The 17,854-nt window shown below is 35.4% G+C and overlaps 1 pseudogene; it reads left to right on the top strand.

The window, feature by feature from the left end:
• The window catches only part of LOC145800285 (pyruvate decarboxylase 1-like), a 47,910-nt pseudogene extending 30,596 nt beyond the window's left edge, over nucleotides 1-17,314 (top strand).
• Nucleotides 17,315-17,854: the final 540 nt, after the last annotated feature.

The raw sequence follows: 17,854 nt of genomic DNA, 5'->3' as shown, positions 1-17,854 counted from the left end.
AATCGGATAAAGAAAAAGAAACTTTTGTAGTGGGGAATAAACAGAAGATATTTGTAATGAGTTTCTCTTCAATTGATTGATGTTTGGTCCTCTCACTTTCTTTTTCTCTCCCTATCTCTTCGAGGAACATGTATGTGCGTTTAGCTAATATTTGTTTAGGTACAAGAACTTGCTTACATTAATTATAAGTTTGATTGAATTAGCTGAAAATTATAGTAGGTAGTTTCAATTATATTCTTAGCAATAAAATTTGATGTCATCTGCCACTTTAACATTAACAAAAAGTACATCACTAAATTTGTCTTTCTTGGGTTAATAAAAATCCCGGTGGTATAATTCCAAATAGAATGGTTACCTTATACATTATGCATATGATTTTTTTTTTCTTTTTTTTTTTCTTTTTTTTTTTTTTTTTTTTTTTTTTTTTTTAAGTTTCTATAGTAGTCATGCCTATGAGCTTTATATCTTAATAAATACTATTCAATAATCATTTTTTGGCACTTCAATTTCCCGTGGGATTGAATTGTGGAGGTGCTAATATGACTTTTTTCTTTTTCTTTTTTTTCCCTCTCTTGTAGGAACATTGCTTAAGATTGACATAGTTATGCTTATGTTTTTTTTTAAAAGACTTATATTTATGAAAATGTCTAGGATAAATCACTCCCGAAAAGGAATCTATTGATTATCTTCCAATTGGTTGGACGATGTGTTGTATAATCTTCATAGGTGTGTTTGGATCATGGATTTTGGTAGGATTATGAAAAGATAGAGGAAAAGAATTAGTGAAATGTAAATGGAATATAAACTAAATTATTTCTATATTTTCCTTTCCCTTTCCAAATTTCTATCTAAATTCATGATCCAAACACAACGTTAGCATTAAAAGAAAGTAGGAATGCAATTCCAAGCCTGATAAAATATTAAAATGAATGTTATCTTTTGTTGTCTATTTTGACATATGTAAGTCATGAGTACTGCACTTTAATTCCATTTGTTGAACACAAATATTTCAAGTAGCTCATAATGTTTTGAGTTTTATAGGTGAGTGAAATTGCTATTCAAGCCTCTCCATCATGGTATGTGCAAGATTTGGGTATGAACCTGTCACCAACACTATGACACTCTAATTTTGACATGGTTGTTATAATGAAAATGAATGCCAAGTTCATGTTCTATATATTTTTAGACTTTGCAATGTGTGCCTTCTAGAAATCAATAGAACTTAAATGTTTTGACATGAACAACATAAGTTAATTCATATTTCAAGTTCATTATTCTTTTATTTGAAGCAAATGGATTGATTGATTTTGAGTTTTTTTTATTTTTATTTTAAATTGATTACATCCTTTGAATAATATTTTTATGGAATACAGTAAATTATCATCTCTAAACCAATTGTCTTCATTTTCATATAGGAATTCATTTGATATTATATGCATGATTTTTTTTGATATTCTATACAGAATTTGTTTTGTATTCTAATTGTAGAGCTTTTCTTAATTGATTATGAAATGAATATTAAATTAACAATTGATGTATTACATTGTTACTGTTAATGTTGCCATGAGAATGCTGAAACTAGTTGTTTGGTTACTTCTCTTGCATTTAAGGCAACAAAATTGAAGCAACTTTTACACTAGAAACAACTTCTAAAATGCCAAAAAAAGGCAATTCAATATTTCATTCACCAATTGGGTTATTCTTGGTTAGTCTACATGGAAAGAGTGTAATGTGAATGTCGGAGAGTTAAGGGAAAGGAACCCAAGTGAATGTGGATTGATTTAAAAAAATTTGGTGTTGAAAGAACAATGCTAATAAAATATTTATGGCTCAATTACTCTTAAAGGTTTTGAAAATATATATTTTAAGTTTTTACATATACACTTTCGAGTTTTATATTTTTTTCCTCATTTAATGTTGAGTTGTATACACTACCGAATACTTAGGTTTTGTTAAGGAGTGCCTTTAGGCACAGGTTATCACTATATTGTCTATGTTATTGTGTATCAGTGTCAAAAAGCATTAATTAATCTTCTAGGAGAATACAATTTTATTTGAAATTTGCATTGTTTAAACTTACGGTTCCTACACATTGTGTGGGTTATTTATATGTAACTTTGAATTTAGTTTGGCTGTCATGATCTGAATTTCATGTTTCTAATGGATTTCTCTCAAGGGTAGTGAAAAATGTATAATCTGAATTTCGAAACATCAACAAATGTTCGTTGCGTAGATTAGCATGTATCCTTATTTTGATTTTCTTGCAAAAATAGAATCTTCGAGAATTATTTTAAGATTGAAAATGGAGTGGGAGCCTATTCAGATAGAATAAAAATATTCTTAGTGAGCTAACGAAATCGTAATGCGAACACATGAGTAAAAGGTGAGTTTTATATAAGATGAGTTTAGACCCGTTTTAGCTTTGAATTGCTGCCAACAAAATGACTTATTGACTTTCATGTATTTTGCAAGGCTGAGTAAAAAGAGGAGGCATCGAAGAATTTTTTTTTTTGAAAATTATAATTTCATTAATTATCTATGGTTTTGCTATTTTCTTAGAGATATTCTTATTCAAAAATTAAATTAGACCTTTTGTATTTTTTCCCTTAATAATGCAAGTTGGGAGGCATAGATTTTTTATTTATTTGTTCTTGACCATTCATGAAAGAAATTTATCATTACTTTATCCTTGGTTTTGTTTGGATTGGTTTATTCTATGGGTTTGTTTTTGTTAAGAAACACACTAGATTATATAATTTATTATTTGGTGATTTCTTAATTACTAGAAAATTTATTTTAATCTAATTTGTTGGTCCTTTTTTAGTTAGAGTAGTGGAGCTTATTGTTTGTTTTCTCACATGACAATAGACATAGCTAAGATGGAGGATGCGTCAAGTCCATGGAGGGAGTGTTGGTGAACATAGTTCTAAAGCAAGGCAGCTTTATATGACAATGTCACTTAAGCTAAAACGTCTATTGGTCGCATATAGAAGTTGGTTTTGAATTGCTTATCTCTTTTCAATATTAATTAATTCTCAATTACATCAATCTAATAAATTTGGCTATTATGTTACTTTTGTTGGGTTTATTTTTTGTTTTACTTTGTGTCCTTTTTTTTTTAACATAGTAAGTTTGAATGTGCTACAAGTGCTAAGAGTATGAGATAATGTGCTATTTCAATGCTTGAGTTATTTATCTTTCAAGGTTCATTTGGCAGTTTCAGACAGATATCAACTTTGTTCACATAGTTTCATTAGAGAGCTTGGATGTATTACAAGAAGTTATTTATGGCATATTTAGCTGTGCTATTAATTAAGTAGGCACCGCTAATTAGTTTTTCTAGCAATGTTCAATTTAGGAGTATCGTAAGCATGAGTAATTTTCTATTTTGATTATTGTACGGTACTTTAGATTTTTACACTCTGATTTTGTCATTTTAATTTGTCAAATTGTTAGAAGGCTAAAGGAATTTTTTTATCCTATATCACTATTTGTGTATGGACAATTTCACTAGGTGGTATTTTTAGGCAAGTATTTTTAGACACGAGTCATTCGGTATAAGGGATTATCAAGTTAAGTCAATTTTATAAAATATTTTGGTGACATGTCAGAGTTGTTCGACTCCTCTTTAACATTTTATTCAAAAAAAAGGAATTGTTTATTTGACTTTTCTCTAACATTTTATTTGAAAAAAAATAGATAGTTAGGTAAATGTTATCTAATGCAGCACTATTTTGTGATCATATTCAATTTTTTAAATTTTAATTTTTATTTTGTCATTTTTTTTTTTGCGGTGCTTGGTTAAATATAGAAAATAAGTGTCAGACATGTAATCAAATTGCTCGAGACATGAGATCTCTATTTTGGCACAATGAGCTTGAAAATACTACAAGTGCTAAGAGTATGAGATAATAGGTTATTTCAATACTTGAGTTATTTATCTTTCAAGGTTCACTTGGCAATTTTAGGCAGTTTTCAACTTTGTTCAGATAGTTTTATTAGAGAGCTTGGATGTATTGCAAGAAATTACTTATGGCGTATTTAGCTATATTATTAATTAAGTAGGTACCGTTAATTAGTTTTGCTAGCAATGTTCAATTTAGAAGTATCGTAGGCATGAGTAATTTTTCTGTTTGATTATTGTGTGCTATTTTAGATTTTTAGACTTTGATTTTGTCATTTTAATTTGTTAAATTGTTAGAAGGCTAAAGGATTTTTTTACCCTATGTCACTATGTGTATATGGACAATTCCAGGAGGTGGTAATTTTTATAGTTATAAACTTCATATTAAAATATTGAAACATATAGAATTACTAAATCATTGGAGTTTTTTATATGTTATTCGAAGGATAGTTGGCTTTGGAAGAAATCAAAATGTATGCAAGTATTTTTTGGCACGAGTCATTCGCTAGAAGGGTAAGATTAGAGACCAAGTGTTGCAACCTACAATCTCTCAAGTTGAGTCAATTTTGTAAAACATTTTGGTGACATGTCAGAGTTGTTTGACTCCTCTCTAACATTTTATTTGAAAAAAAGGAATTGTTGGGTAAATGTTATCTAATGCGGCACTATTTTGTCATCAAGTTCAAATTTCAACAGTTATTCTGCCACATTTTTTTTTTTTTGCTTGCTTAAATATAGAAAATATGTGTTAGACATGTAATCAAATTGTTCGGAGACATGAGGTCTCTATTTTTTGTGATTCAGTAGAGATCTTTTTATTATGTGATTTTATTTGACAGTGAGTTTAAGAACATATGAGATGTTAATACACTCTATATGTGCCATTGGTTGGCTCTCATTCTAAATTGGATGATTAATGTTTTATTTTTGGCTAGCTAGGATTATTACTCTTTTGTATGAAAGTATTCATTCATCCGCTCAAAAAAAAAAAATATTGAAATCTGATAAGGCAAAACGGTTACCAGTTATGACACTAATTCAGTAATATTTTTTTTTATTGAATGTTTGTTATACATGTGTCATTTTAACATGGATCAAATTATAAAATTTACTATTTAGACTTAAATTTTAGCAAATCTTTTTAGATTCTTTGCTTATGTTACACTGAAATATAAAATTCTTTTTTTGGACTTTATTTTTGAAGCTTAATATTCGAGATTTATGAATATTTTTGTCAGTTCAATATATAGAAATAATTTCAACTTCTTATCATTGACGTTATAAATTAAAATAATATTATCATTTTAAATTAGTTTGTTACAATTGAATTTCGTAACAGATGTGATGTGATAATAAAAAAAATTGTTGATCGTGCCTTAGGCATGGGTTATACCTAGTGTGTAATCAATTCTTTGCCATTATATAAATCGGTATACGGTTGGGTCCAGATGCTATATGTATAACACCACCGGTTAATTTTTGGATATCGCATTTCTAGTTTATTCTAAAACCACCTTTTTAAAGTAATTTTAATAATAATATTTGCAATAAGATCACACACAACCCATCGCTTTCTCAAAAGGTCTTCTCCAAACCACAAACGACAAAACCTCCTGGTTTCCTCTTAGAACTCTATATATATTTGTGTGCTTCTATTTCATTATCATCATCTGCAATAGACACTACGATCGGACCAGTCGAACCCTCCACCATCCCTTCCACCGACGTCATCAGAACTCTACCTCACAATGGCTTCGTCTCTACCCTCGGCCGCCACCTCGGCCGCTACCTCGTTCAGATCGGCGTCTCCGATGTCTTCTCCATTCCCGGCGACTTCAACCTCACTCTCATCGACCACCTCCTGGTCGAGCCCGGCCTCAACCTTATCGGCTGCTGCAATGAGCTCAACGCCGGCTACGCCGCCGACGGCTTCGCTCGGTCTCGAGGCATCGGCGCCTGCGTCATCACTTTCACCGTCGGAGGCCTGAGCTGTAAATTAATTTTATGGAATTATGCATATAACAACTTTCATAATTCAAAATCATGATTTTCACAAATGATAACATATTTCAGAAAATAAATAACAAACTTGAATCAGTTATGTAAAACTTTCGAGTGACCCAAAATTAATTGAACATAAATTTGATAATAATATTAGCGGAAAAAAATTTCTCTCTTTTAACCCTATTTGAAACAGTGATGCTAGAGACCTTTAATTTAGAGGCTCGAAACACACCTCATGAGGTGAAAAAAAAAAAAAAAACAGTGACAGTGGGTGGGACCCACTGCTACATCACTAGTGGCACCTCTAATTAGAGGTCCCAAACATTTTTGTATTTGAAATACATTGAATTCAAAATAATTGATTAGTAGTCTGAATGTCAAAAAGAACCAATTTTCTTATTTAATAATGATTTCACTTTCTCACTAAAATAGAATATTTAGAAAATACTCTTCTTTATTTACGAATTAATTATAATAAAAAATAAAAAATTATAATCTTGCCAAATGTCTAATTCATATCATCATATCATGTAGTCAATATAATGACTAAATAAAATTTAGGCCCCGTTTGGTAGAGCTGTTGGAAAGTGATTATAGATTATAGCTTAACAGATTATAACTTACAACTATGAACATAAGCTGGTAACCTATTTGGTGTAGTTGTGAACAGAAATGGTTGCTGTAACACGATGGCGAGATGGCGACAAAACAGAAATGGGTTGCTGCGATGTGGGGGTGATGGTCTGCAACGGCGGGGCGATGTCTTCAGAAGTAATGAGAAGGGGAGAGCAGCGAGAAGGGGAAGTCTACGTCTGTGTTGCATTCTGGAGTTGAAGGAGGCGACAGAGACACAGTCGCGACAGATGGCAATCGGGGTGGGGGTGAGGTAGAGGAAGGGGCTGCAGTTCAGATTGTGAAGAGGGAGAGTGAAGGTTAGGGTTTGGTTCTAGAAACAACATCACGATCATCATGAAGAGGGAGAGTGATGGCTGCAGTTCAGATTGTGAAGAGGGAGAGTGAGACCACCGGAAATCGCCCCCCTTCTCTCTTTCTCTCTCTCTGTGAAGAAGTGAATAGTGTTTTGTTATAGATTTATATATTTGGTTTTTTGGTAATATTTGAAGTATATGAGGGGCATTTAAGTCATTAGGTCCCTCAAAATTTAGCTACCCGTTTAAGCTGTTTTCATAAGCACCTCTCACCAAACTTAGAGATTTAAGCTGAAAATCACTTAAAATAAGCTATAGTCCATCTCTAAAAAGCTATACCAAACACTTCAAAATCACTTATTTTAAGCTATAAGTGGATTTAAGCTGAAAACAAGTTCTACCAAACAAGCACTTAGTCTTGCATCAGCGTCATCAACGCCATCGCCGGAGCTTACAGTGAGAATCTCCCTATTATCTGTATCGTCGGCGGTCCTAATTCGAATGATTATGGAACTAATAGAATTCTTCATCACAGCATCGGACTACCTGATTTCAGTCAAGAGCTTCGCTGCTTTCAAACCGTTACTTGCTACTAGGTCTGTAGAGTTTAGTTTTTCAAGGCTGTTTTTGCATTTTTGTGTGTTTTTTAAATCTACTTAAAATTTCTTCTTTATTTTTTTTTTGAAAAAAGAAAGAAAATGTACTGATTTTTTTTAGTAATTTTTTTAAAAAATTTTTTTTTATAGATTTTTTTCGAAAATATCTTATTTTTGAGTTTCAAAATCAAGGCAAGTTTTGCTTGATCGAATACCAATTGAGTGAGATCTGTTTGTATAAATGTGTGTGTGGATGTGTATGTATGTTGTGAGTTGAAGTGAATGTTTTTGAGTGAATTGTGGACTGTGATGCAATTAGGCAGTTGTGAATAACTTGGAGGATGCACATTAACTGATCAATAACGCGATATCAACCGCATTGAAAGAAAGCAAACCTGTCTATATCAGTGTTAGCTGTAACTTGCCAGCAATTACACATCCCACTTTTAGCCGCGAGCCAGTTCCATTTTCAATCTCTCCCAGGTACAATTTCCATAATTTGATTTTGTCAAATATATATATATATATTTAAATACTAGTGATGTGTGTTAGAAGATCTTTATTTTCATAAGATTTAATTATTTGAATAGTTTGATTTTGTGAAATGCAGTTTTCAAACTCATCAACTGCTATGACTATTTTTAGAAAATAAAAAAAGCGTGACGAAGAAAGTGTTTACACCTACTAACTTTTGCAAGTGAGAAATTTTTGACCTTTTTAGCATTTACTAATTTTATTGGTATTTTTGGAATAGAAAAAAGCGTGACAAAGTTATGAGTTGTGTGCTTTGTATAGTAGAATAGATATGTGCATGTATGTAGTGGTGAGTGTGTACTTGTATGAATGATAAATTTTGGTTCAATTTATATTGATTTTGATTTTAATGGTGTACAGATTGAGTAATCAGATGGATTTGGAGGTTGCAGTGGAAGAAGCAGCAGAGTTCTTGAACAAGGCAGTGAAGCCAGTGTTGGTGGCTGGGCCGAATCTACGAGTGGCAAACGCTTCTGATGCATTTGTTGAATTAGCCGATGCCTGTGGCTATCCAGTTGCCGTGATGCCATCAGTGAAAGGACTTGTGCTGGAGAACCATCCCCATTTCATTGGGACTTACTGGGGTGTCGTGAGCACCGCCTTCTGTGCAGAAATTGTCGAATCTGCCGATGCTTACTTGTTTGCAGGACCCATTTTCAATGACTACAGCTCTGTTGGGTACTCTCTGCTTCTGAAGAGAGAGAAGGTGATCATCGTGCAGCCTGAAATTGTGGTGATTAGAAATGGGCCTGCGTTTGGGTGTGTTACGATGAAGGATTTGTTGAGAGCTCTGTCAAAGCGGCTTAAGCGCAATGCAACTGCCTTACCATAGGATCTATGTTCCCGAGGGACATCCTCTCAAGTGTGAGCCTAACGAGCCCTTAAAGGTCAATGTTCTGTTCCACCACATTCAGAAGATTCTGTCAAGTGACAGTGCTGTGATTGCTGAGACTGGGGACTCTTGGTTTAATTGCCAGAAACTGAAATTGCCCGAGGGATGTGGGTATGTGGCTGACAGAATGTTGCGTTTGTTTTTACTTTTTATTACACTATATGATTCAACAACATTGTGAAATTGGGGTTTGCAGGTACGAGTTCCAAATGCAATATGGATCAATTGGCTGGGCTGTAGGTGCAACTTTTGAATATGCACAGGCTGCACAAAATAAGCGAGTGATTGCTTGCATTGGTGATGGTAGCTTTCAGGTATTTATGCATACATATCCATCTTTGTTGTATTCATATGGTTTTGATTCTTGTAAATTTTCCTGTTAGAAATTGGGCGCCCATGTGGCATGACCCTTAGAACCTTTTGAAACTCATCCAAATGGGTTTTTTGAATTTGAATTCAAACCTATTTGGATAGCCACTCAGGATATATATCTATCATATCATGATATGGATAGATGATATAGATATCAGATATTATCTCATTTAACAAATGGATAAATGAGATAAATATAATATATATCTGATATATGGTTATGGGTAACCCAAGAGAGAAACAACGTAGGTTTTGTTTTCTACCCATAAACTGACTCTCTCCCAAGAAACAACGATCAAAGCCATTTGCACTGTGGTTTGTGTGGGTGATATTCACCATTGTAATATCACCCCACTGTTGGGATTGATTGATTAGATTCTGGAAGCACGTGATTTATCCACGAGGTTTTAGATCAAAAGAGGTATGATCGGTTGATTTTATTCCGCTGCATGTTTTGTGTTTTGATTTACATTGGTATCAGAGCCTTTGATGGATATTTTCGTGTTTCCTTTAAATCATGTGTTTATTTTTACATGTGCATGTTTACAATATATACATGAATGTTTGTAAAAAAAAAAAAAATCTACTTTGATTAGATTAAGAGCCTAAATATTTTTTTTATGTTCATTAATGTCTTTTTTAAGACCATAAACGGTTTTATTTTGAAAAAAGGAGTCCGGCAATACAAAAATCGGACCAGTCAGTACCCTGGAAGGCGGCGCGTGGCATTCACGCGCCACCACGCCGCTGCCACGCTCCCCCACGCGCCAACACGCGCCCACACGCGCCCACACGCGCCAGACGCCCAACAGACGCGCCTGCACGCGCCATCACGTGCGCGTCAGCGGCGCTGTCCACCCACGCGCGCCGTCCGCGCCTCGCACGCCCGCCGCGTGCTGGAGCCGAGCGCCGAGCGCCAAGCCGCGGGCTGGAGCCGAGCGCCGAGCCGCGGCTGAGCCGTGCGCCGAGCCGCTCCTTGAGCCGACTCGCGCCGAGTTGCGCTGAGTGGCGGCGAGCCGAGCCGAGCCGTTTTTCCCGCCTGGCTTGGCTCTAACGCTCTGTTTGTTTGTTTTTTAATTCTGAATTGCGTTAATTGGCCATAATTTATTCGTTACATATTTGTTTTATGCGTGGCTTATACTGTTAGACTCAGAATTAATTTTTCTACATTCTGTAAAATTTTGAAAATTTTCAGAAAATATAAATTATTTTTCCTGTGTTAATAATTCATGTTTTATGCTTTAAACTGCTTCTGGTATTGCATAAATAATTTTCTGGGACTGAAATATTTATTGTAGACTTCTGAAAGGTTTTATTATCTACTGGTAATATTGTTTCAGTTTATCAGTTTCTGGATTTTTTATTTCTAATTTTATGTGTTTAATTAGTTATTTAAAATTCCAGAAAATACCAGAAAATTCCAGAAAATTTCAGGATGATGTACTTTCTGTTATGGCATAATCTGAATATTGAATACAGCATATTTTTGGGTTTGTAATATGTTGTAATTAGAAGAGCATGATTATTTATTTATTTATTAGAATTCCATTATTAAATAAATATAGCATGAGTTATTTGTAGATTTGCATTAAAATGCTATTGTATGGAATTTATCATGCTTTGTATATGCCATAGTCAGTGGGAGGTTATTCGGTTGAGAGAAATCTTTGTACTTTCTGTTATGGCATAATCTGAATATTGAATACAGCATATTTTTGGGTTTGTAATATGTTGTAATTAGAAGAGCATGATTATTTATTTATTTATTAGAATTCCATTATTAAATAAATATAGCATGAGTTATTTGTAGATTTGCATTAAAATGCTATTGTATGGAATTTATCATGCTTTGTATATGCCATAGTCAGTGGGAGGTTATTCGGTTGAGAGAAATCTTTGTAGATTAACTCCCGAAAACCAATATTTTGCGCATAAATTAAACTAAATTTTGGATAATTGTCACTTGTGGCGCAAGAGATGATTACGAGCATAGCGGATTTTCGATCTTGCGACTTGTGTAATATTGTCACTATTTAATTTAGATTTTTGCGGCAAAATTATATTATGCTAATCAAATTAATCCCAATGTGAATTTCTCTCTAAATTGATTTAGCTTATGGAAGTTAATTTGGTTGACCTAAACTTAGTAGAGATGTTCAAATGTGAACAAACTAATCCCATTCTTTAGATGAGCAAAAGTCTTGGAGACTTTAGGTTAAACCTTAATTGAGCCAAAGTAAGGAAACATGACTCAAAGTCGTCGTGTTTTTGTTGCCTTGTTTGGCACAATAAAAACTAATGTGTGCGCTATAGTTAGCGGCACGCTACATAGTTTTGGTTGGCGAGTTTTGGAGTTATGAAATTAGTAAGCCCTCAATAGATCTGTATATGATCTTGACTAATGAGCTGCGCGGATTGACTTTGTAATTTGACTTGTAAATAATGTTACATCATTGGATGAAGTAACATTCAAGAGTCACGTCATCCAAGAAATGCGAGCTTAAATAAATTAGTCATTAAGTGTAAGACGAGTAACCAGTATGGGCAGTGTTTTGCTCTCTACCCAATTATTGGGAGTTGGATGGAGCAAAATTTCATGCACTATAATAGTGTGCGTTGAAATATCATGTGAAGTGAAAAGATTAGCACTTAGTAGCTGCAAAATCTATTAACACTACGTGAAAAGATTAGCACTTAGTAGCTGCAAAATCTATTAACACTACGTGAAAAGATTAGCGCTTAGTGGCTGCAAAATCTATTAGCATTGCCAACTTGTCTAAGTTTGGACACTTACTGTTTCCACACTTGAGTGTGAGACATGAGGAGGGGCTTCTTTGTATAATTCCTTAGCTAGGCTAACGTTTTGAATAACATTTACCACTAAGCGCAAACTTTACAGCATAGTAATGAAAAGGTCAAGGCCGACAAGGTTGTAATGACTCTAAGAATTTGACGCATCGCTTGTGAGAGCATTGTGTTGAATTAGACTCTTTAGCCTAATTCGTGCTTAAGTTACTTTGGAGCTGTCATAGTTGATAGCTTATTCTCTCCTTCTTGTGGATAGTAGAATTAATTACAAGTAACTATGAAGCGAGAAATAGATATGGCAAGAGGAGTATCGTCATCTTTCAACTAGATGCAGTAAAGTGTATGGAGAATAAAATTGACTTGAAGGTGCAGGGGATTAGCACTTACTAGTTAAATTTGCGACTTAGGCGCACTTGATATCTCCATGACATCCCTTTTATGATCTAGTGAATATGACTTTGTCGTGAGTCATTACCTAGTTGGGCCTAAGCCTTTAAAACTTGTCTTTGAGAACTCACACATTAAGATGATTGGAATTAGTTTATGACATTGGTCATGAACCAGTGGCTTATTATACTTAATCACATTAATGAGATGATGACACGATGGTTTGAGTAGGCTTTCTCGGGCCCACTCGCTTATGACATCCTGCTCTCATGTAATATGTAACTTTGTTCGCAATGGGTGCGCACAAGTAAGTAGGAAAGCCGTAGAAGGTCATTTGTATTTGCGCATTTAGTCCACTATGTTATTTGTGACTAGATATGTGTGAGGGTATGATAGCTAAGCCTCAATCTCGACACATTTATAGATTACGATACGCATCTGAGTCAAGACTATTTGATCTCCCATAAGTCAAAAGTTTTGAGACGATTTTTGACATTGCACATATGAGGTCGAGATCAATTAGATAACAGCTTTCATGTTTTTAGTTTTGACCAAGGTGGCGAGTATCTATTTGAGTTATTTTTAGAAAACTCTGTGAAGAGAGATGGATGCTTAGAAAATTGATTATTCCTAGTACTCAACAACACAATCGTGTAGTAGAGATAAGGAATTAAATATTGTTAATGTTAGGTGGATAATGGCGCAAAATATTTCCCAATTGAAAATTGCACTAGTTTGTTGCCTATATCCCTAACTAAGAGCCCTCAATATCAGATTTTACACTCCATTTTGAGTAATGGGTTAGCAGAGAGCCATCTATGGGCGATCTGTAACCATTAAGCAGCTTATCTTTATTCTACTTCTCATAAGATTGCGAAGTTAAGACCTAGGGTTCTATAGCGCATTATTGTATGCTGTCTTGTAAACACAAAGGGTCGTGTGGCGCATTATTGTATGCGGTCATGCAAACCCTCCGGGTCATGTGCATATAGGTAAGCAGCTTTGTGGTAGTGTAACTAAGTCACATAAAGTTTTCTTAGTAAAGGTGACGTGAATAGAGTTTTGGAGCTCTATAAGATAGAGAATTCTAAGCATAGCGCTTTTATGTAGCCTAGTTGAGAATGGAAAGAAATCTCCAATATCCTAGGGACAGTGGGAGCGATGTGCCTACTAATGGATTACTCCATTAGAGCAGAATACTCTACATTCTTAGTTGCGTGGTAGCAAATGTGAAAATTTTCCACGTCATCACTGGGTGATTGAGAGGGAAACATTCATGATTGCTCCGCAAGATGATAAAGAACCTAGGATAATGCCAAAGGCTCTAGTCCCCTGTTTTTAGAAAGTGGATCAAATGTTGCGCAGTTTAAGACAAAGTCTTTGAGGATTAACCATTTTTATAATTTGGTTGACTTTCCATTATGACGCAAAACTGTTATAAAGTTATGCGTAATTTGGATAGTCATTGTTGAGGCATAAGGCTCGCTAGATACCGAATGGTCGCACCACTGAGGAAAGTGTAGACCATGAGAAGACTTCCTCCGGGGGAGTGAGGTTATTTTGACTTAGGCTATGATTGACATAAGTTCGGAACATTGATTTGTGGACATTGTGACCCGATTTCTCATCAGAGAATTGGATAAGTAGATCCGTAGGGATTTACCTTCTGCTTTTATGGTGAAAAGTTAGGAGCGCAAAAAGTTTGCTAGTTCCAATAAATCTTTTACAGCCTAAAGCAGTTATCCAAACAGTTGTTCTTAGATTTCGTCAAGCCATGATAGGGCTACGATGATCGATGAAGACCACTGAGGCATGATCAATGGTCCAAAAGAAGTTTTTCCTTACTTAGTCATTATGAGCCAGGAATTTATAAGGTTGTCGCCACCTAGGGTGGGCAGTCCTCTATTTTAGATATGATGGACATGGGTGATGTAATTCACATGCTCGGATGTACGATCCTTAGGGATTGTTTTAGGAAAATTCTCGGTTTGTCTTCGATGACTTACATAAGGAATATCCTAGAACGATTCTAGATGCAAAAATTACAAACCCATTGACTTACCTATCGTTAAAAGCCAGAGCCTTAGTTTTTGAGTGAATCCTCAGATTGTCTTTGGGAGAAATAGATGACCTATATTCCATGATCTATTCTTTGTTGTGGGAGCCTAAAGTACGCTATGTGGGCGTATTCGGCATGATAAGTGTTATCTTTGATAAATGGTTAACTGAGTTGTTTAGACATTGACCTTGCTCATTAGACTGTGGATAAAATGCTTTACTAGAAGTATATTAATTTGCTCCTTGTAAGATTCAATGCGCTAGTTGGGCGCATCTGCGCTAGTTGGGCGCATTAAGAATGAACGCAAATTGGTCACCAAAAATATCTTTAGAGAGGTTATTGCGCAAGAGGTAGTGATCTTAAATCATTTCATGTGAGGTGCACATGGTGGATTCAGTTGTATATACTTATCGCAAGAGGTGCTGATAAGGCTTATGTTTGGAATCTATAATTGCGCAAGCTGTGGTCAATTTTTTTTTTTAAAATCGATCACTTATTTTGAGATGATGGGATGTTGACACTATTATGGTTTGTGTCATAATGATTAGCAAATGATGATGTCAGCAGGCAAGATTGGCTCACTCACACGAGCAATCGCCCTTGGCGCTTGGGAGCGAGCAAGGATGAGACTGGTGGTTTATTTTTATTCGGAGCCAAGAGAGGCTTAAATCATCCACTATGTATGTCGCCTTGGTTATAACCAAGATGAGGTCGTGTTAAGGACCAAACATGGATGTTAGTACCCACTTTCCATGTTGTGCCTGTTATGATTAGCCAGATTCGAGATCTCATTTGGCGCCTAGAAGGCGAGCAAATAGAGAATTCGGGTTAGGCGCTAGAAAGCGACTAGACTAATATCTGTACGGTGTATCGAGTATGACGTCACTCTTTATGGAAGAGTTACTCCAACGTAGCATGTATTCATACTATATGTGCTTGGCGACCGAGTAATGAGGTGAGAGAATGGATCCCTGCTTCCTCACCGTGTGAGTCTTACATGTCATTATTGATATGACTTTCATTTATGTACCCTTTTGTGACTTTTGACTATGTCATAAGGTAAGGGGTTGATGTTCTGCTACTTTGGTATGTTGCCTGCGGTCATGTATGATTCGGTCTTAAGGGACATCACTGGGAAAGCGGTCAATCCTAAACTAAATGGCATGAGGGCAAAGGGAAGATCATCTAGTATTACACCACTGTTGTATATTCACTGCCGGCAACTCACATCGCTCTGTATGAGAGGCGAATTGAGTGTGAATATATTGCAAGAATTGAGAGGGTCAAACATGCTCTTTTTGAGGGATTAGAGATGTTTTTTGGACCGGTGTAATTAGATGGGTCTGGGGTATATGAGACACTATTTCTTTTCTTTTTGGGTTGATGTCTCTATGCTGGCTCATTTTGAGTTTCTAGTATAGAGCTCCCACATGCAGGTGTTCTCAGCAGTCGCACGGTGCAGTGGCTAGTATGAGATTGTTTATTTTTGGGGAGATTGAGATTGAGACGTGGCAGTGTCATGCCAACTCATGTCCGAGTGGGAGATGTTATAAATTGGGCGCCCATGTGGCATGACCCTTAGAACCTTTTGAACCTCATCCAAATGGGTTTTTTGAATTTGAATTCAAACCTATTTGGATAGCCACTCAGGATATATATCTATTATATCATGATATGGATAGATGATATAGATATCAGATATTATCTCATTTAACAAATGGATAAATGAGATAAATATAATATATATCTGATATATGGTTATGGGTAACCCAAGAGAGAAACAACGTAGGTTTTGTTTTCTACCCATAAACTGACTCTCTCCCAAGAAACAACGATCAAAGCCATTTGCACTGTGGTTTGTGTGGGTGATATTCACCATTGTAATATCACCCCACTGCTGGGATTGATTGATTAGATTCTGGAAGCACGTGATTTATCCACGAGGTTTTAGATCAAAAGAGGTATGATCGGTTGATTTTATTCCGCTGCATGTTTTGTGTTTTGATTTACATTTCCTAATGATACTTCATATGAATTCTGGTAATCACTTCTCTGCTGTTCCTATTTATCTCAAAAAATATGACATAGATCTCTAATTTGGGAAAGAAAGAGAATGCTTGTTCCTATTCAAATTAAATTTGTATGAGTTACTCCCAATGTTCTGGAAGATTGTTGACTTCCTCTGCAATATTTCCCACTCTATGTTAAAGGGTTGTGTTGTATTGCTGTCTATGCTTGTACATCTTCAGCTTATATCACCTTGCATGCACAATATGAAAGACTCGATACTTTTAAGGATTGCAATAATGGGATTCACTGCTGATTATCTCCTGAATTTGTCCGTGTTAACACTCATTTTGGTGAATGCTTCACAGGTGACTGCACAAGATGTGTCAACAATGTTGAGATGTGAACAGAGGACCATCATCTTCCTTATAAACAATGGGGGATACACCATAGAAGTTGAGATCCATGATGGTCCTTACAATGTGATCAAGAACTGGAACTACACTAAGGCAAGTGCTGGACAGCTAAGGTGAGTTGGGAAGCTCAATGCACATTCGCTTTGATGCATCAACTCTGAAATGGGACGATTAGAGATCACAAAACCTTTTTTTTTGTCCTTATTGTTGCAGGTGCGCTATGAGGAAGAGCTCATCGAAGCAATTGATACGGCAATGGGTGCGAAGAGTGATTGCTTGTGCTTCATAGAAGTGATTGTTCATAAGGACGACACGAGCAAAGGGCTGTTTGAATGGGGCTCCAGAGTCTCTACTGCAAATAGCCGACCACCGAACCCTCAGTAAATACTTATCACTGCTGCTATAAGTGGATAGAATAGCATTTTATGCTTCCTCGGGTATATAAGGTTCTAGGTTTGGCTTGAGCCACCTGTTCGCATATTCTGCATAGTTCTGCTGATTTTTTTGTGTATATTCCCTTTGATTTTTAATATCTACTGATCTTTTTGCCTCATTTTCTATCTTCTTTTACATACTAAAACTTTCTTTTTCGTTTGACTGGTCGATGTTTGGAATAATTGGATGGATAAATACTGAGAGAGAGAGAGAGAGAAGAGGGGGGGTTGTGGGTTGCGTGGTAGATATGAAAAGAGAGATCAATGGCGTGAAAAAGAGAGGCATGAATATGAAATGAAGTAAATGGATTTGGATATCTTCCTCAATGGAAAATGATGCGTAAATAATGTCTCTCAAACCACTTTTTGAAGTTGGATAATCCTGAAGTGTTGTTCTAAGATAGAATGGTGTGTTTATTTGTCGTCGTTTTATTCTAACCTTCACTCTCATAATTTTTAAAGTTAAACTTTGGTGACATTCCATATAAATTTTTATATAAAATTTTGTTTAC

This window comes from Camellia sinensis, chromosome 10 (genome assembly GCF_055761805.1).
Source record: "Camellia sinensis isolate YWXY chromosome 10, ASM5576180v1, whole genome shotgun sequence".
In the NCBI taxonomy this organism is placed as follows: Eukaryota; Viridiplantae; Streptophyta; class Magnoliopsida; order Ericales; family Theaceae; genus Camellia; species Camellia sinensis.
Note: the sequence above shows the minus strand (reverse complement) of the source record. Positions and strands in the feature narration are given on the sequence as shown.